At 38.0% G+C, this 20,390-nt stretch overlaps 1 protein-coding gene across 5 annotated transcripts in view; it reads left to right on the forward strand.

Moving 5' to 3' along the window:
* ZPBP (zona pellucida binding protein) overlaps window positions 1–20,390 on the forward strand; it is a 163,173-nt gene that overhangs the window by 80,632 nt on the left and 62,151 nt on the right. The window lies entirely within an intron of this gene.

Genomic DNA, 20,390 nt, shown 5'->3' on the forward strand with positions numbered 1-20,390 from the left:
GACAGCTTCAGTTCAGTTCATTTCAGTTCACTCACTCAGTCGTGTCCGACTCTTTGCGACCCCATGAACGACAGCACGCCAGGCCTCCCTGTCCATCACCAACTCCCAGAGTCCACCCAAACCCATGTCCATCGAGTCAGTGATGCCATCCAACCATCTCATCCTCTGTCATCCCCTTCTCCTCCTGCCTTCAATCTTTCCCAGCATCAGGGTCTTTTCAAATGAGTCAGCTCTTAGCATCAGGTGGCCAAAATATTGGAGTTTCAGCTTCAACATCAGTCCTTCCAATGAACACCCAGGACCAATCTCCTTTAGGATGAACTGGTTAGATCTCCTTGCAGTCCAAGGGACTCTCAAGAGTCTTCTCCAACACCACAGTTCAAAAGCATCAATTCTTTGGTGCTCAGTTTTCTTTATAGTCCAACTTTCACTACCACATGACCACTGGAAAAACCATAGCCTTGACTAGACAGACCTTTGTTGGCAAAGTAATGTCTCTGCTTTTTAATATGCTGTCTAAGTTGGTCATAACTTTACTTCCAAGGAGTAAGCATCTTCTAATTTCATGGCTGCAGTCACCATCTGCAGTGATTTTGGAGCCCAGAAAAATAAAGTTAGCCACTGTTTCCCCATCTATTTGCCATGAAGTGATGGGACCAGATGCCATGATCTTCGTTTTCTGAATGCTGAGCTTCAAGCCAACTTTTTGACTCTCCTCTTTCACTTTCATCAAGAGGCTTTTTAGTTCCTCTTCACTTTCTGCCATAAGGGTGGTCTCATATGCATATCTGAGATTATTGATATTTCTTCCAGCAATCTTGATTCCAGCTTGTGCTTCTTCCAGCCCAGCATTTCTCATGATGTACTCTGTATATAAGTTAAATAAGCAGGGTGACAATATACAGCCTTGACATACTCCTTTTCCTTTTTGGAACTAGTCTGTTGTTCCATGTCCAGTTCTAACTGTTGCTTCCTGACCTGGATATAGATTTCTCAAGAGGCATGTCAGGTAGTCTGGTATTCCCATCTCTTTCAGAATTTTCCACAGTTTATTTGTGATCCACACAGTCAAAGACTTTGACATAGTCAATAAAGCAGAAATAGATGTTTTTCTGGAACTCTCTTGCTTTTTCGATGATCCAGCAGATATTGGCCATTTGATCTCTGGTTCCTCTGCCTTTTCTAAAACCAGCTTGAACAACTGGAAGTTCATGGTTCACGTATTGCTGAAGCCGGGCTTGGAGAATGTTGAGCATTCCTTTACTAGCGTGTGAGATGAGTGCCGTTGCAGCCGCTGTGCTCGAGGTTGTCATTGCTAAGGCCAATATCAAACTTTTTTTCTCAATATTTTCTTAGATATTTTAGTTTCATGCCTTACATTTAAATCTTTAGTATATTTGAATTTATTTTTGTATAAGGTGTAAGATAAAGATCTACTTTTGTTCTTCATCTGGAAAAATCATTTGCCCAGCACCATTTATTGAAGAGACTATTCTTTCAACATTGTGCATTGTTGACTCTATCACTGTCTGTGTAAGACCAGTGGACAATATATATGTGGATTTATTTCTGAATACTCTATTCTGTTTCATTGATCAGTATGTCTGTTTTTATGCCAGTATCGTATTGTTTTGGTCAATATAGCTTTGTATAGTAATTTGAAATCAGAATGTGTGATGCTTTCAGCTTTATTTATCTTGCTCAAATTTGCTTTGACTCTTTGGTGTATTTTGTAGTTCCAGATGAATTTTTTTTTGCGAGAGGGAGAAAATGCCATTGGGATTTGGAAACATTGCATTGAATGTCTAGATCCCTTTAGATGTTCTGGACATTTTAACAATATTCTTCCATCTGAATGTAGGGTGTCTTTCAATTTATTTATCTAAAAATTTTTTCTCATCAGTGTTTTATAGTTTTTGATGTACAAGTCTCTCATCTTTGTACTTAGTATTATTTATAAGTATTTTATTTTTCTTTGTATTCATGTAAATGTTATTATTTTCTTGATTTCCTTTTTAGATAGTTTCTTGCTTATGTATAGAAATGCAGCTTTTCCTCTGTTGATTTTATATCATGCAGCTTTTACTGAATTTGCTAATCTAAGATTCCTTTGTGGAGTGCTTAGAGTTTCTTGCATATATGAACATGTCATCTGCAAGCAGAGATGATTTTACTTCTTCCTGTCAGATTTAGATGCCTCTTATTTGTTTTTCTTTTCTAATTGTTCTCCTTAGGAATTTCAGTACTCTGAAATTAAAGTGGCAAACTGGGTATCCTTTCTTTGTCCTGCTCTTAGAGAAAAAACTTTCAGTTTTTCACTTTTGAATATGATGCTAGCTGTGGAATTTTTGTATATGAACTTAATTGCAGTGTTGTGTTTAAGTAAGTTCCTAATATTCCTACTTTACTGAGAAATTTCATTATGAATGGATGTGAAATCATGCTTTTCTACATCTATTGTGATAATACATGATTTCTATTTTTCATTCTTTTAATGACTGATTTGTATATATTGAAAGATCCTTGCATCCCAGGGATGCATCTCACTTGGTCATGGTGTATGATCCTTTTAATATGTTGTTGAATTTTATTTTCTAGTGTTTAGTTGAGGATTCTTATATGTGTGTTAATCAGGAATATTATAATTGTTTTTTAAATTTTGGTGTCTTTGTTTGGTTTTGGTATCAGAGTGGTACTGGCCTCACAAAATGTGTTTGGAAGTTTTCACTCTTCCATTTTTGAATGAAATTTAAGCAGTTTTGGTATTAATTCTTTAAATATTTGGTATAATTCATGTATCAGACATCTGGTCCTGGAGTTTTTTAGCTAGTAGGTTTTTGATAACTGGTTCAGTCTTCTTGTTATTGATCTGTTTATCTTTTTTATTTTCTTAAATTTTTAATTCAGTCTCTGTATTTTGTATGTTTATAGGAATTTGCCATATATTCTAACTTATTCAGTTTATTGGCATATAGTTTTTCATAATAGTCCTTTAATCACCTTTTATCTTTCTGTGGTATCAGTTGTAATATGTCCCCTTTGACTTCTGATTTTATTTATTCAAGTGTTCTCTCTTTTTTATTGTTGTTAGTCTTGATAATTGTTTGTCTTTTTAGATTATCTTTTAAAAAACAGCTCTTGGTTTCCTCATTGTTCTATTGTTTTTCTCTTTTCTAGTTTATTTCTGCCCTAGTATTTTTTTTTTTTAATTTATTTCTTTTAACTTTGAGTTTCGTTTGTCTTTCTTTTCTGGTTTCTTCAGATATAAAGTTAGGTTGTTTATTTGATATTTTTCTTTTTTTCTGATGTAGGCTTTTATTGTTGTTAATGTAACTTGTAATATTGTTTTTGCTGCATCTTATAAATTTTAGTGTTTTGTTTTCATTGGTCTCATGATATTTTCTTATTTGCCTTCTTTGACCCAGTGGTTCCAGGATGTGTTAAATTCCACATATTTGTAGATTGTTTCATTTTCCTTCTGTTATTTATTTCTAGGTTCATTTCATTGTGATTGGAAGATAATACTTCGTTTGACTTTAGTATTTTAATATTCATAATGACATGTTTAGTGATCCATCCTGTAGAATGTTTGTATGCACTTGAGAAGAATACATATTCTTCTGCTAACACTGGAACATTCTCTGGAGCATTCTATGTATTTAAGTTCATTTGGAACATTCTGTGGAGCATTCTGTGTATCTGTTAAGTTCACTTGATCTGTTGTATTGTTTAAGCCTGAGGGTTTTTTAGTGATTTGCTCTCTGAATATTCTGTTGGTTATTCAAATTGGAGTATTGAAGCCTATTATTATTGTATTGATGTCTGTTCTTGCTTTCAGATCTGTCAGTGATTGCTTTATACATTTATTTAAATGCATTGGGTGTTTATATACACCCAATGAGAAATTGGGTGTGTATAAACACCCAATGCATTTAAATCAGGATATCTTTTTCCATGTTTCACTTTCAGCCTCTCAGTGAAGTGTACTTAAATCTAAAGTTAATCTTTGTAGACAGCATGTAGTTGGATCACCTTGTTTTATCCATTAAGCTATGGTATATTTTTCACTAGAGAGTTTAATCGGTTTATATTTATGGTTATTATTGATAGGTAAGGGCCTACAGTTGTCATTTTGTTAATTATTTTATGTATGTTTTGTAGTTCCTTTGTTCCTTTCTTCCAGTGTTGCTGTCTTCCTTTTTTATTTGATGCTTTTTTTCTGCATTGATACTCTTTGATTCCTTTCTTTTTTAAAAAGTTATTTTCTTTGTTGTTACCATCAAGCTTATATATAAATATTTTAGTTATAATAGTCTATTTTAATCTGATAACTTCAATTGCATACAAAAGTCTATATTTATACTCATCCCTGACCTGGTGCAGCCATGAAATTAAAAGACGCTTACTCCTTGGAAAGAAAGTTATGACCAACCTAGATAGCATATTCAAAAGCAGAGACATTACTTTGCCAACAAAGGTCCGTCTAGTCAAGGCTATGGTTTTTCCTGTGGTCATGTATGGATGTGAGAGTTGGACTGTGAAGAAGGCTGAGTGCCAAAGAATTGATGCTTTTGAACTGTGGTGTTGGAGAAGACTCTTGAGAGTCCCTTGGACTGCAAGGAGATTCAACCAGTCCATTCTAAAGGAGATCAGTCCTGGGTGTTCTTTGGAATGACTGATGCTAAAGCTGAAACTCCAGTATTTTGGCCACCTCATTCGAAGAGTTGACTCATTGGAAAAGACTCTGATGCTGGGAGGGATTGAGGGCAGGAGGAGAAGGGGACGACAGAGGATGAGATGGCTGGATGGCATCACCGACTTGATGGATGTGAGTTTGAGTGAACTCTGGGAGTTAGTGATGGACAGGGAGGTCTGGTGTGCTGCAGTTCATTGGGTCACTAAGAGTTGGACACGACTGAGTGACTGAACTGAACCGAACTGACCTGGTATGTTATTGATGTCACAATATACATCTTTTATATTGTGTATGTAATTATAGATTTTTTATACTTTTTTCTCTTTATTATTATACTTTTTTCTCTAACTTTTCTACTGGTTTAAAATGTGATTTATGTGTCATCCTTATAGTATTACATTATTCTGTATTTGCTGTGAGATTTATACTTTTTTATGTTGCTTTTAAATGCTCTTTCAATTTGCTTGTTGGACTGATTTAGCAGTTCTTATAAGGCAGTACACTCACCAGGGCAGAGCCCTGAGATGCTCAGACTTCTAGTGGTATTAAACTCTTTCATTTTTTGTTCATCAAGGAAATTCTTCATGTCTCCTTCATTTTAAAAAGATAATTTAAAGATATATACATATATATTATATACTTTTATAGATATATGGTTTTGCAGATGTACACTTGTATATATAGCTCGGACTTCTAGTGCTGTTAAATGCTTTCACGTTTGTTTGTCTAGGAAATTCTTCATGTCTCCTTCACTTAAAATGATAGTTTTACAGATATATACACTTTTACAGATATATATTTATATATATATATATATATACACACACACACACACACACACACACACACACATACATACAGCGTCTCCATATTTGGCTGCAATAGAATCAGTGTGATTTTGGTACTGTCTATTTGGTGATGTCCACATGTAGAGTCATCTCTTGTGTGGTTGGAAAAGTTTGTTTGCTATGACCAGTGTGTTCTTTTGACAAAACTCTGTTAGCCTTGCCCTGCTTCATTTAATAATCCAAGGCCAAACTTACCTGTTACTTTTAAGTATCTCTTGACTTCTTACTTTTGCATTCTAATGCCTTATGATGAAAAGGGCATCTTTTTTTGGTGTTAGTTCTGGAAGGTCTTGTAAGTCTTCATAGAACTGTTCAACTTCAGTTTCTTCAGCATTAGTAGTTGGGGCATAGACTTGGATTACTGTTACATTGAATGGTTTGCCTTGGAAATGAATGAAGTCATTCTGTCATATTTGAGATTGTACCCAAGTTACTGCATTTTGAATTCTTTTGTTGACAATGAGGGCTACTCCATTTCTTCTAAAAGATTCTTGCCTGTAGAAGTTGATAGAATGGTAATCTGAATTAAATTCAACCATTCATGTCCATTTTAGTTCACTGATTCCTTAGATGTCAGTCTTCACCTTTGCCATCTCCTGTTTGACCATGTCCAATTTACCTTGATTCATGGACCTAATGTTCCAGGTTCCTATGCAATATTATAGCATTGGACTTTGCTTTCACCACTAGGCACATCCATAATTGAACATCATTTATGCTTTTTTCCAGCCATTTCATTATTTCTGGAGGTATTAGTAATTGCCCCCAACTCTTCTCAGGTAGCACATTAGGGGGCTACTCCCTAATGGGGGATTCATGTCATATCTTTTTGCCTTTTCATACTGTTCATGGGGTTCTCACAGCAAGAACCCTGGAGTGGTTTGCCATATTCTTCTCCAGAGGAACATATTTTGTCAGAACTCTTCACTATGAACTGTCTTCTTGGGCAGCTCTGCATGGTTTGGCTCGTGGCTTTGTTGTTACACATGCTCCTACGCCATGACAGAGGAGCTCTGTCATGAGCTCCTTATTGCAAAGTTCAGGCTTAAAGAAAGTAGGGAAATCCACTAGACCATTCAGGTATGACCTAAATCATATCCCTTATGATTATACAGTGGAGGTGATGAATAGATTCAAGAGATTAGATCTGGTAGACAGAGTGCCTGAAGAACTATGGACAGAAGTTTGTAATATTGTACAGGAAGCAATGATCAAAACCATCCCAAAGAAAAAGAAATGCAAGAAGGTGAAGTGGTTGTCTGAGGAGGCTTTACAGATAGCTGAGGAAAGAAGAGAAGCGAAAGGCAAAGTTAAAGGAAAGGCGCACCCAACTGAATACACAGTTCCAGAGAATAGCAAAGAGAAATAAGAAGACCTTCTTACATGAACAATGCAGAGAAATAGAATGGGAAAGACTAACAATCTCTTCAAGAAAATTGGAGATATCAAGGGAACATTTCATCCAAGGATGGATGCAATAAGGGACAGGAATGGTAAGTACCTAACAGAAGCAGAAGAGATTAAGCAGAGGTGGCAGTTGTTGGTGGAAATGTAATTGATACAACCACTATGGAAAATAGTATGGAGATTCCTTAAAAAGCTAGGAATAAAAACTACCATATGACCCAAGAATCCCAGTACTGTGCATAGACCCTGAGAAAACCAAAATTGAAAAAGACACATGTACCCCAATATTCATTGCAGCACTATTTACAATAGCTAGAACATGGACACGTTCTAAATGTCCATCAATAGGTGAATGGATAAAGAAGCTGTGGTACATATGTATAAGCAACTATTACTCAGTCTTAAAAAGGAATGCATTTGAGTCAGTGGTTATGAGGTGGATAAACCTAGAGCCTATTATACAAAGTGAAGTAAGTCAGAAAGAAAAACAAGTATCATGTATTAATGCATATATATGGAATCTAGAAAGATAGTACTAATGAACCTATTTGCAGGGCAGCAGTGGAGATGCAGATATAGAGAACGAACTTGTGGGCATGGGGATCAGGGGTGAGGGAAGGCGAGAATGGGACAAATGGAGAGAGTAGCATGGAGGTACATACACTAACATATGTAAAATAGATAGCCAGTGGGAATTTGCCTTATGACTCGGGGAACTGAAACTGGGGCTCGGTGACAATCTAGAGAGGTGGGATGGGGTGGGATGTACGAAGGAGGTTCAAAAGGGAGTGGACATACATATACCTATGGCTGATTCATGTTGATCTGTGGTGGAAACCAATACAATATTGTAAAGCAATTATCCTCCAGTTAAAAATAAATTTTTTACAAAGAGAAAAAACATCTAGTTGAAATTGAGATGTTTTTATGTATAAAATATACATAGAATTTCTGGGATTTACTATAAAAATAAAGATGCAAATTAGATCAATAATTTTCATTGATTTCATGTTATGATGTATGTTGATATACTGGATTAAATAAAATATGTTCCTAAAATAAACTCATTTCACCTGTTTAAAAAAAAAGAGGTAGCAAGAATACACAGAACTATACAAAAATGGTCTTAATGACCTGGATAACCATGATGATATGGTCACTCACGTAAAGCCAGACATCCTGCAGTATGAAATCAGGTAGGCCTTAGGAAGCATTACTACAACAAAGCTAGTGGAGGTGATGGAATTCTGGCTGAACTATTTCTAATCCCAAAAGAGGATGCTGTGAAAGTGCTGCACTCAGTATACAAGCAAATGTGTAAAACTCAACAGAGGCCACAGGACTGGAAAAGCTCAGTTTTCATTCTAGTCCCAAAGAAGGACAATGCCAAAGAGTGTTCAGACTACCAACAATTGCACTCATTTCACATGCTAGTAAGGTTATCCTCAAAATCCTTCAAGCTAGGCTTCAGCAGTACATGAAACAGAAACTTCCAGATGTACAAACTGGGTTAAGGAAAGAGGAACAGGAGATCAAATTGCCAACATTTGTTGGACCATAGAGAAAGCAAGGTAATTCCTGAATCTACTTCTGCTTCATTGACTATGTTAAAGCCTTTGACTGTGTGAATCACGGCAAACTGTGGAAAATGGTTAAAGAGATGGGAATACAGTACCACTTTACCTGTCTCCTGAGAAACCTATATGAGGGTCAAGAAACAACAGAACTGCACATGGAACAGCACACTGGTTCAAAATTAGGGAAGGAGTAGTTCAGTTCAGTTGCTCAGTCGTGTCTGACTCTTTGTGACCCCATGAATTGCAGCACACCAGGCTTCCCTGTCCATCACCAGTTCCTGGAGTTTACCCAAACTCATGTCCATTGAGTCGGTGATGTCATCCAGCCATCTCATCCTCTGTTGTCCCCTTCTCCTCCTGCCCCTAATCCCTCCCAGCATCAGGGTCTTTTCCAGTGAGTCAGCCCTTCGCATGAGGTGGCCAAAGTATTGGGGTTTCAGCTTCAGCATCATATCTTCCAATGAACACCCAAGACTGATCTCCTTTAGGAGATCTCTGGTTCCTCTGCCTTTTCTAAAACCGGCTTGAACATCTGGAAGTTCACGGTTCACATATTGCTGAAGCCTGGCTTGGAGAATTTTAAGCATTACCTTACTCCCATGTGAGATGAGTGCAATTGTGTGGTAGTTTGAGCATTCTTTGGCATTGCCTTTCTTTGGGATTGGAATGAAAACGGACCTTTTCCACTCGTGTGGCCACTGCTGAGTTTTCCAAATTTGCTGGCATGTTGAGTGCAGCACTTTCACAGCATCATCTTTGAGGATTTGAAATAGCTCAACTGGAATTCCATCACCTCCACTAGCTTTGTTTGTAGTGATGCTTTCTAAGGCCCACTTGACTTCACATTCTAGGATGTCTGGCTCTAGATGAGTGTTCACACCATCATGATTATCTGGGTTGTGAAGATCTTTTTTGTATAGTTCTTCTGTGTATTCTTGCCACCTCTTCTTAATATCTTCTGCTTCTGTTAGGTCCATACCATTTCTGTCCTTTATTGAGCCCATCTTTGCATGAAATATTCCCTTGGTATCACTAATTTTCCTGAAGAGATCTCTAGTCTTTCCCATTCTGTTGTTTTCCTCTATTTCTTTGCATTGAACGCTGAGGAAGGCTTTCTTATCTCTCCTTGCTATTTTTTGGAACACTGCATTCAGATGCTTATATCTTTCCTTTTCTCCTTTGCTTTTCACTTCTCTTCTTTTCACAGCTATTTGTAAGACCTCCCCAGACAGCCATTTTGCTTTTTTGCATTTCTTTTCCACGGGGATGATCTTGATCCCTGTCTTCCTGTACAATGTCACGAACCTCAGTCCATAGTTCATCAGGCACTCTATCTAGTACCTTAAATCTATTTCTCACTTCCACTGTATAATCATAAGGGATTTGATTTAGGTCATACTTGAATGGTCTGGTGGTTTTCCCTACTTTCTTCAATTTCAGTCTGAATTTGGCAATAGGAATTCATGATCTGAGCCACAGTCGGCTCCTGGTCTTGTTTTTGCTGACTGTATAAAGCTTCTTCATCTTTGACTACAAGGAATATAATCAGTCTGATTTCGGTGTTGACCATCTGGTGATGTCCATGTGTAGAGTCTTCTCTTGTGTTGTTGGAAGAGGGTGTTTGCTATGACCAGTGCATTTTCTTGGCAAAACGCTATTAGCCTTTGCCCTGCTTCATACTGTATTCCAAGGCCAAATTTGCCTGTTACTCCAGGTGTTTCTTGACTTCCTACTTTTGCATTCCAGCCCCCTATAATGAAAAGGACATCTTTTTTGGGTGTTAGTTCTAAAAGGTCTTGTAGATCTTCATAGAACCGTTCAACTTCAGCTTCTTCAGCGTTACTGGTTGGGGCATAGGCTTGGATCACTGTGATATTGAATGGTTTGCCTTGGAAACGAACAGAGATCATTCTGTCATTTTTGAGATTGCATCCAAGTACTGCATTTTGGACTCTTTTGTTGACCATGATGGCTACTCCATTTCTTCTAAGGGATTCCTGCCCACAGTAGTAGATATAATGGTCATCTGAGTTAAAATCACCCATTCCAGTCCATTTGAGTTTGCTGATTCCTAGAATGTCGACGTTCACTCTTGTCATCTCCTGTTTGACCACTCCCAATTTGCCTTGATTCATGGACCTAACATTCCAGGTTCCTATGCAATATTGCTCTTTACAGCATTGGACCTTGCTTCTATCACCAGTCACACCCACAACTGGGTATTGTTTTTGCTCATCTCCATCCCTTCATTCTTTCTGGAGTTATTTCTCCATTGATCTCCAGTAGCATATTGGGCACTTACCAACCTGGGGAGTTCCTGTTTCAGTATCCTATCATTTTGCCTTTTCATACTGTTCATGGGGTTCTCAAGGCAAGAATACTGAAGTGGCTTGCCATTCCCTTCCCCTTCGGCAGCCGCCCTGACCTCAGAAGTAGGGAGCTGGAAGGAGGGAAGGAGTAATACAAGGCTATATATTGTCACCCTGCTTATTTAACTTCTATGCAGAGTACATCATGCAAAAGGCTGGACTGAATGAATCACAAGCTGAAATAAAGATTGCTTGGAGAAATTTCAAAAGCCTCAGATGTGCAGATGTTACCACTCTAATTGTAGAAAGTAAAGAGGAACTGAAGAGCCTTTTGATGAATGTGAAAGGGGAGAGTGAAAACCTGGCTTAAAACTCAGCATTCAGAAAACTAAAATCATGGCATCCAGTCCCATTACTTCATCGCAAATAGATGGGGAAAAAATGGAAACGGTGACAGGTTTTATTTTCTTGGGCTCCAAAATCACGGCTGATGGTGACTGCAGCCATGATATTAAAAGACCCTTACTCCTGGGAAGAAATGCTATGACAAACCTAGACAGTGTATTAAAAAGAAGAGACATCACTTTGCTAATGAAGTTCCATATAGTCAAAGCTATTTTTTTTCCAGTAGTCATGTATGGACATTAGAGTTAGACCATAAAGAAAGCTGAGGGCCAAAGAATTGGTACTTTCAAATTGTTGTACCAGAGAAGACTCCTGAGAGTCCCTTGGACTGAAAGTATATCAAGCTAGTAAATCCTAAAGAAAATCAACCCTGAATATTCGTTGAAAAGACTGATCTGAAGTTCCATTCCTTTGGCCACCTGACACAAGAGCCGACTCATTGGAAAAGACCTTCATCCTGGGAAGGATACAGGGCAGAAGGATGAAGGGGCAGCAGCAGATGAGAGGTGTAGACAGCATCATGGACTCAATGAACATGGTGTTGAGCAAACTCTGGCAGTTGGTGAAGTACATAGGGTCACAAAGAAAGGGCCATGACCTAGCGACTGAACAACAACAGAACAGTCAATATTTTTGGTTCATAGCTTGTTTCCGCAGTTTGAATGTATCACTATATACTCTCCTAACCTAAAAGGTTTGTGCCAAGAACTCCTCTGATAGTATTATTTGAGGAGGAGGATGTCCCCTTTATTTGATGAATTTCTTTTCTCTAGCTTCTTGTTAATGTTAATAACAGTATTTCTTGGTGTAGTTTTCTTTAGGATAACATATTTGCTTATATCCAAGGTTTATAAATCCGAATGTCCATTCCCTCTGCAGATTTCTTTGGCATTATTTTTTGAAATAAGCTTACTGGTACTTTCTCTTCTTGAGGGAACTCCCTAGTGAATGTACTGATTTAGTGCTGATGTCAAATGAGTTTCATTGGATTTCTTTACTCTTTTCTTCTTTTTGTTTCTGTGACTGGGTCATTTCAAATGATCTGTCCTTAACTCACTGATTCTTTTTTTTCTGTTTGAGTCTGCCTTTGAAACTTTCTCTGTTGAATTTTTAAGTTCAGTCACTATATTCTTCTTGCTAGAATTTCTGTTTAATTCTTTTTTATGGTTTGTGTTTCTTTGTTCCACTTCTTGGGTTTTGTATGTATCCATATGTATATACATTGTTTTTTTGATGTTTGTCTCTCAGTGTGGCTTACTGAGTTTCTTTAAGATCATTTTGAATTCTTTTTAGGTAATTCATAGATTTTTATGTCTTTGTAGCTGGTTATTTGACCTTTTTTTAGTTCTTCTATGCTCTCATGTTTTCTTGATTCTTATGATCCTGGTAACCTTGCGTTGGTGCCTGGGCATTTAAAGAGAAGTTTCCTCTTCAATCTTTGTATTCTGGCTTCCCAGGTGGCTCAGAGGTTAAAGCATCTGCCTGCAATGCGGGAGACCTGGGTTTGATCCCTGGGTCGGGAAGATCCCCTGGAGAAGGAAATGGCAACCCACTCCAGTAGTCTTGCCTGGCGAATCCCATAGATGGAGGAGCCTGGTGGGCTACAGTCCACGGGGTCGCAAAGAGTCAGACACGACTGAGCGACTTCACTTTCACTTTCACTTTCCAGGGATAATGGCCTTTACTAGACTAGAGCTTCTAGGCGTCTCTCAAGCCTTTCTTCTCATCTCTTGCTTTTTCCTTGGGGATGTGGAGGATGTTTTGAATTGTTTCTTCTCTCAGTCTCACTGAGTCATATTAGGTTCTGAGAGTCGTATCAGGTGCTAAGTGCGAACCAGTCCTTTTCTAGACAGCAGTGCCTGAAGTGTCAATACTTTTTGTGAATTTTCTGTTTCTCTCCTTCCTTCCTGAAGGGGATGTCTTGGACTTTGCTCCTTCTCTGTTGCATGCCAAGTCATGCCAAGTGCTCGAGAGTTAACTTTTTCTTTTCTCCAGGGTAGCATGTAGAGTCTCCATCTCTCTTCTCTCCTGAAGGGACAGTCTCAGGGTTGTGTGCCATTACCATATTTTGTAACGTTAAACTAGTTGCTGGATTCCGTACTGGCTGCTTACATCTGTGTGCTGTCTGTGGGGCATGCGTCCCAGGTGCTGTGGGTTTCCAGCCCTTTTCCCATCCAGAAGCAGTCCTTGTGGGGAATGACACAAAGGCTGGGACCATCAGACTTTCACTTTTCATTTTCTTTCCCCTGAGGGAGAAGTTGTGACTTAGATGTGGTCAAAGTAAAACTGTTTCTCCTACAATTTTCAGTAGGTCTAATCTTGGGCTTTGTTGTCCATGGGGATGCTGGAGCCTTTCTGCTATAATCACTAGTTCTTAGAAAAGTATTTTCATCCCTGAATGATTGTTATATCAGTGTTTTTGTGCAGTGGAAATGAACCTCCTGTTCTGCTATGCTGCTGAACTATTAACTGTTAACAATCCCTGCCTCTCAGTTAGAATATTTAGACCAGTTACATTTAAATTACCTGCCATTTGGATTTAAATCCACCGTTTCCCCATTTTTTCCCTTTTTGTCACATCTGTTGTAACCTTTTCATTAGTGCTACTATTTTATAGTCTTGTTCATTGCTTTGTGTTGTTTTTGTTCAGTTGCTAAGTCATGTTCAGCTCTTTGTGACTCCCGTGGACTGCAACACTCCAGGCTTCCCTGTCCTTCACTGTCTCCCAAAGTTTGCTCAGCTTCATGTCCATTGAGTCCATGATGCTAGCTAACCATTTCATCTTCTGCCTCCCTCTTCTCCTTTTGCCTTCAGTCTTCCCTAGCATCAGGATCTTTTCTGATGAGTTGACTCTTTGTATCAGGTGGCCAAAGTATTGGAGCTTCAGCTTCAGCATCAGTCCTTCCAATACATATTCAGGGTTGATTTCCTTTAGGATTGACTGGTTTGATCTCTTTGCCATCCAAGGGACTCTCAAGAGTTTTCTCCAACACCACAGTTCAAAAGCATCATTCTTCAGTTCCCAGTCTTCTTTATGGTCCAACTGTTACATCCTTACATGACTACTGGAAAAACCATAGTTTTTGCTCTACAGACCTTTGTCAGCAAAGTGATGTCTTTGCTTTTAAATATGCTGTCTAGATTTGTCATAGCTTTCCTTCTAAGGAGCAAGGGTCTTTAATTTCATGTCTGCAGTCGCTATCCTCAGTGATTTTGGAGCCCAAGAAAATAAAATCTGTCATTGCTTCCACTCTTTCCCCTTCTTCTTGCCATGAAGTGATGGGACAAGTTGCCGTGGTCTTAGTTTTTTGAATGTTGAGTTTTAAGCTGGCTTTTTCACTCTTTTTTTTCACCCTTATCAAGAGCCTCTTTAGTTCCTCTTCACTTTCTGCCATTAGGGTAATGTCATCTGCACATCTGAGGTTTTTTATATTTCTCTGGCAGTCTTGTTTCAAGCTTGTGATTTTCTAGCCTGGCATTTCACATGATGTACTCTGCATAAAAGTTGAATATGCAGGGTGACAATAGATAGCCTTGTCTTACTCCTTTCCCAATTTTGAACCAGTCCATTGTTCCATGTTCAGCTCTGTTGTTTCCTGACCCTCAGAGGTTTCTCCGGAAACAGTTAAGGTGGTCTGGTATTCCCGTCTCTTTAAGATTTTCCACAGTTTCTTGTGATCTACACAGTTGAAAGATTTAGTGTAGTCAGTGAAGCACAAGTAGATGTTTTTCTGGAATTCTCTTGCTTTTTCTATGATCCAACAAATTTTGACAATGTGATCTCTTGTTCTTCTGCCTTTTTTAAACTCAGTTTATATGTCTGGGCTTCCCTATAGCTCATATGATAAAGAATCTGCCTGTAGTGCAGGAGACCTGGGCTCAATCCCTAGGTCGGGAATATCCCCTGGAGAAGGGAATGGCAACCCACTCCAGTATTCTTGCCTTAAGAGTCCCATGGACAGAGGAGCCTGGTATCACGTGGTGAATGGGGTCACAAAGATTTGGACACGACTGAGGGGCTAACACTACTACTACTATACATCTGGAAGTTCTCGGTTCATGTACTGCCAAGGCTTGCTTGAAGGATTTTGAGCATAACCTTACTAGCATATGACATGAGTTGTATATAGCAGTTGTACACTAGTTTGAACATTCTTTGGCATTGCCCTTTCTTGCTTTATTGTTTTTAAATCGTAGTACTGCTTTATGTAGATGGGTTTTGATTATTCCATTACATATCATTTAACCTGGTTTTTTACTCTTCAAGGTTTGCTCCTCGCATTTATTTTTTTTTAACATATATTTTTTATTCTTTTTGTATGGATTTGCTTCAAATTTTAACATTCTTAATAGCAGAACCAAAAGTTACTTAGTGTATATAGTACCTTCCAAAAAAAGTGTAAGAACCTTCCTTAAAGACCTTTAACTCATGACCTGCCTTCATCTCTCAAGTTTTTGTTCCATAATATTTTATTTCTTTTTAAAATTTTTTTCACTTATTATTAAGATTATTTCAAAATGTCAGTGTCTGTTTAGATTCGCCCATGGTTTTATCCATTTCTTTGCTGACCATTTACTCTTGTGTCTCTCTTTCCTCATCATGTCATTTTTCCTTCCTCCTGTATTCATTGTTCCACTGAAATCTGAAGACTCACTGCTTTCTCAATTCTGGAAAATTTTTCTGCCTGGACAGCTTTGAAGATTACCTTTTACCCCATTTGCTTCTCTGCAACTCCTATTTAGTATGTTTTAGATTATCTCATTGATTTCTCCATCTCTCTTACTTTTTTATATGTTCCTTTTTCTGTGTGATTTCTTCAGGTATGTATTGTGTTTAATTATTCTTGCTGCAGCTTGGCCTAATCCAATGTTCAGTCTGTCCACAGTTTTTAATTTCAATCTATTTTTTTCTCCCTTTATTAACTGTAATGTAAGGTTGTTTTTCAGATATACTTTCTCTTTTATAATGATATAAATGTCCTTTACTATTTTCATTACCACTTCTGTTTCTGTATGTGTTTTAAGGCTCCATGGTGTCATTTTTGCTATTTTAGTAACTGAAGTTCTCTTGTATGAATCTCTTGACCATCTCGTGTGGCAGTTTGTTTCCTCTTCTGTAGTTTCTAATTCCATCCGCCACTTCATAATTCTGGCTGATAAGTAGTATTTGTCAGTCCTTTATCAGTAGATATAGCCTCTTTGACGTAAGTTGTGTGTGTTTTTCTGTAAAGTTATTATATTTGCTTTTGACTGTTCTCAGGCAAAGCCAACTTTTATGTTAATTTCTGACTTGGTGATTTTGTATCCCATAGAAAATACAACAAAATCCCACACCCACTTTGAAAGCAAATCATTGAGTAGTTAGTAGTAGCTAAACCATTAGTTTAGCTACTACTACAAACCATTCAGTTCAGTTCAGTTCAGTTCACTCACTCAGTCGTGTCCAGCTCTTTGCGACCCCATAAACCACAGCACACTAGGCCTCCCTGTCCATCACCAACTTCCAGAGCCCACCCAAACCCATGTCCTTTGAGTTGGTGATGCCATCCAACCATCTCATCCTCTGTCGTCCCCTTCTCCTCCTGTCCTCAATCTTTCCCAGCATCACGGTCTTTTCAAATGAGTCAGCTCTTGGCATCAGGTGGCCAAAGTATTGGAGTTTCAGCTCAACATCAGTCCTTCCAATGAACACACAGGACTGATTTCCTTTAAGATGGACTGCTTGGATCTCCTTGCAGTCCAAGGGACTCTCAAGAGTCTTCTCCAACATCATAGTTCAAAAGCATCAATTCTTCGGCACTCAGCTTTGTTTATAGTCCAACTCTCACATCTATACATGACTACTGGAAAAACCATAGCCTTGACTAGACGGACCTTTCTTGACAAAATAATGTCTCTGCTTTTTAATATGCTGTCCAGGTTGTTCATAACTTTCCTTCCAAGGAGTAAGCGTCTTTTAATTTCATGGCTGCAGTCACCATCTGCAGTGATTTTGGAGCCCCCCAAAATAAAGTCTGACACTGTTTCCACTGTTTTCCCATCTATTTCCCATGAAGTGATGGGACCGGATGCCATGATCTTCGTTTTCTGAATGTTGAGCTTTAAGCCAACTTTTTCACTCTCCTCTTTCACTTTCATCAAGAGGCTTTTTAGTTCCTCTTCACTTTCTGCCGTAAGGGTGGTGTCATCTGCATATCTGAGGTTATTGATATTTCTCCTGGCAATCTTGATTCCAGCTTGTGCTTCTTCCAGCCCAGCGTTTCTCATGATGTAGTCTGCATATAAGTTAAATAAGCAAGGTGACAATATACAGCCTTGACATACTTCTTTTCCTATTTGGAACCAGTCTGTTGTTCCATGTCCAGTTCTAACTGTTGTTTCTTGACCTGTATATAGGTTTCTCAAGAGGCATGTCAGGTAGTCTGGTATTCCCATCTCTTTCAGAATTTTCCACAGTTTATTGTGATCCACACCATTAATAGTAGCTAATATTTGGTTTGTAATTTTCATTTTTAGCATCTTTTTCTGCCTGTCTTCCTTTTTGCTTTTTCTTTCTCTCTTATTGTTGAAACATAGCTACACAAGATCTTTGCTCTGTTATATGTGGTTAGTTGATATTTAGCAGGAGGATTTTCCAGAATATCTGGTGCATCATATGGTTGGAAATGGGAAATCTTTTTCTGATTTTTAAATTTCATTTCTGTCCTCTACTTCCATCTTGTCTGCTTTTATCAGTTAGAAATACACTACTATAAAAACCTTAATATGACAGCTAAATCTCTAATAAGTTTAAAACCTGAATTATGAATTATCTCTCATCTTTCTTCTAAAGAATCTGGTGTTCCAGTGCAGGTTTCATTTCCTGTGGAACAACTACTGCTTCAGTGACCAACTCTGAGTGAAGAGTTGATCCTTTTGCCCATTGCTTCAGGACTCATGTAGACTCTACATTGCAAAGTTAAATTTTCCTTTATTCTAAAGTTCTAGGATTGGTTGTGCTTCTTAGGAATGGATTCCACCTTCCAAGGAATTCAAACTGTTGTATAACCTTTTACTTTCCTTCCTGATCTGAGTGTGTATACATCGTTTGTGTTGGTGTTCCTACCATGAGAGGGATGACTTTGTGTTTTCATTTAATCTTCTTCAACAGTTAAAAAGGACGTTCTCCTATAAGATACGGACATTGGAACATTCTCCTGTAAGATCTGGACACCCTACCTCTCATTTGCTCACTGAGCACCAAGATCACCAGTTTTTTCTGTGCAGATTCACAGTTCTTTCCATTTCATTCAAGATACCTTAAGACTCTTCTCCTTTTCTTTTGTTTTTTGTTTTAGTTTTGCTTCTTAATTCCAGTCCTATTCGATGACTCTAGTCATTTTCCAAAGAGATTCCCAAATATAGGTGTTAACCAAAGTTTTGCAACAGATTCTATCTTAGAAGTGTATTGTTTGTAATAGCTGGTACGTAATGAATTCTCCCCTCATGGTTATTGGAGCTCCAGTCTAAATCTGATCCTGTATAATGTATAGCATTTTTTGCCTATCCTAGGAGTTCCGTAATTTTAAATTGTTGTTGCTTTCTGGGCTTGCTGGACTAATGTAGTGCAAATAGTAAAAGCCTTCCTAGTCACCTTTTTTAGTACCTAACTTGGCATGATCATAGGAACAGATTATGATACTCAAAGGAAGCTGTTCAACTTCCCCATGCAGAAGTTTATATATACATATATATATATATATATATATATATTTAATGATTTCTTGTTCTAGTCTTGTAATCAATAACTGATAACTACAGAACATATTCCTTCCATATATGTTTAATCATTCTGTAAAGTTTGGGGTGAAGGGAATAGTAGCTTAGGCTAGGCATTATGATGTTTGTTCTGTAGTATTCTTTTTTTTTTGTTCCATAGTATTAATTCTTCATATCTTAAATTAGGTGATTAAACTATGAAGAATTTCTATAATCATGATTTGTTCTTATGTCATCCAAATTGGTCCAAAAATTTTTGCTTTAAAATCTTTCATTCTACCCAACTTGGAGAATTCTCCAATTTCACCCTTTATTTGGTACAGTTGACCCTTGTCAACCATCAACATAGTCATTATTTAAAAAATTGAGCCAATGATTCAAGTAATTTACTTTCTTTCCATTTCTACCAAATGAGATACTTATCCTCATTCTGCTTTTTAGAAGAAAAATAGGAAACAGAAATCTGATTTGCATGATTATTTTTGTTCATCAAGTCCAGTTTTCCAGATCTAGTTTCATTGTTGTTGTTTTCTGCATAGAATGTTAGGAAGCTAAGTGGTTATGCGTGTGCTCCTGAAAATTTTATTTGTAGTCTTGTGCTTCCCTGGTAGCTCATATGGTAAAGAGTCTACTTGCAATGCAGGAGACCCGGGTTTGATCCCTGGGTCTGGGAGATCCCCTGGAGAAGGAACTGGCAACCCACTCCAGTATTCTTGCCTGGAAAATCCCCTGGATGGAGCAGCCTGGCAGGCTACAGTCCATGGACTCGCAAAGAGTCTGACACGACTGAGAGACTAACGCTTTCACTTTCACCTGGTAGCTCAGCTGGTAAAGAATCCGCCGGCAATGCAGGAGACCCCAGTTTGACTCCTGGGTCAGAAAGATCCACTGGAGAAGGGATAGGCTACCCATTCCAGTAATCTTGGGCTTCCCTAGTGGCTCAGCTGGTAATGCATCTGCCTTCAATGAGGGAGACCTGGATTTGATCCCTGGGTTGGGGAAGGGAACAGCTTCCCCTGGAGAAGGGAAAGCCTACCAGCTCCATTGTTACAGCCTGGAGAATTCCGTGGACTGTATAGCATGGAGTTGCAAAGAGCTGGATATGACTGACTGACTTTCACTCACTATTTAAATATAGTTAATTACATACCAGACTTGTAGCTAATTAATTTGTAAGCACTTCCTTAACTAAAAATAAATAGCAAATTTAACAGAATTTATTAGAAATAAAAGAAAACCATGTAGACTGTAAAAATGTAGTAATTCAGTAATAGACTGATTGAATTTAGTATACTGAAAAAATTTTTACAATCACTTGTAGAAATTTTCATGGCAGGAATATAATTTGAAAGATATCTGAGGAAGTCAGTAGATTGAGATACACCATTAG

The sequence above is a fragment of the Bubalus kerabau genome, chromosome 8, assembly GCF_029407905.1.
Source record: "Bubalus kerabau isolate K-KA32 ecotype Philippines breed swamp buffalo chromosome 8, PCC_UOA_SB_1v2, whole genome shotgun sequence".
NCBI classification, from domain to species: Eukaryota; Metazoa; Chordata; class Mammalia; order Artiodactyla; family Bovidae; genus Bubalus; species Bubalus kerabau.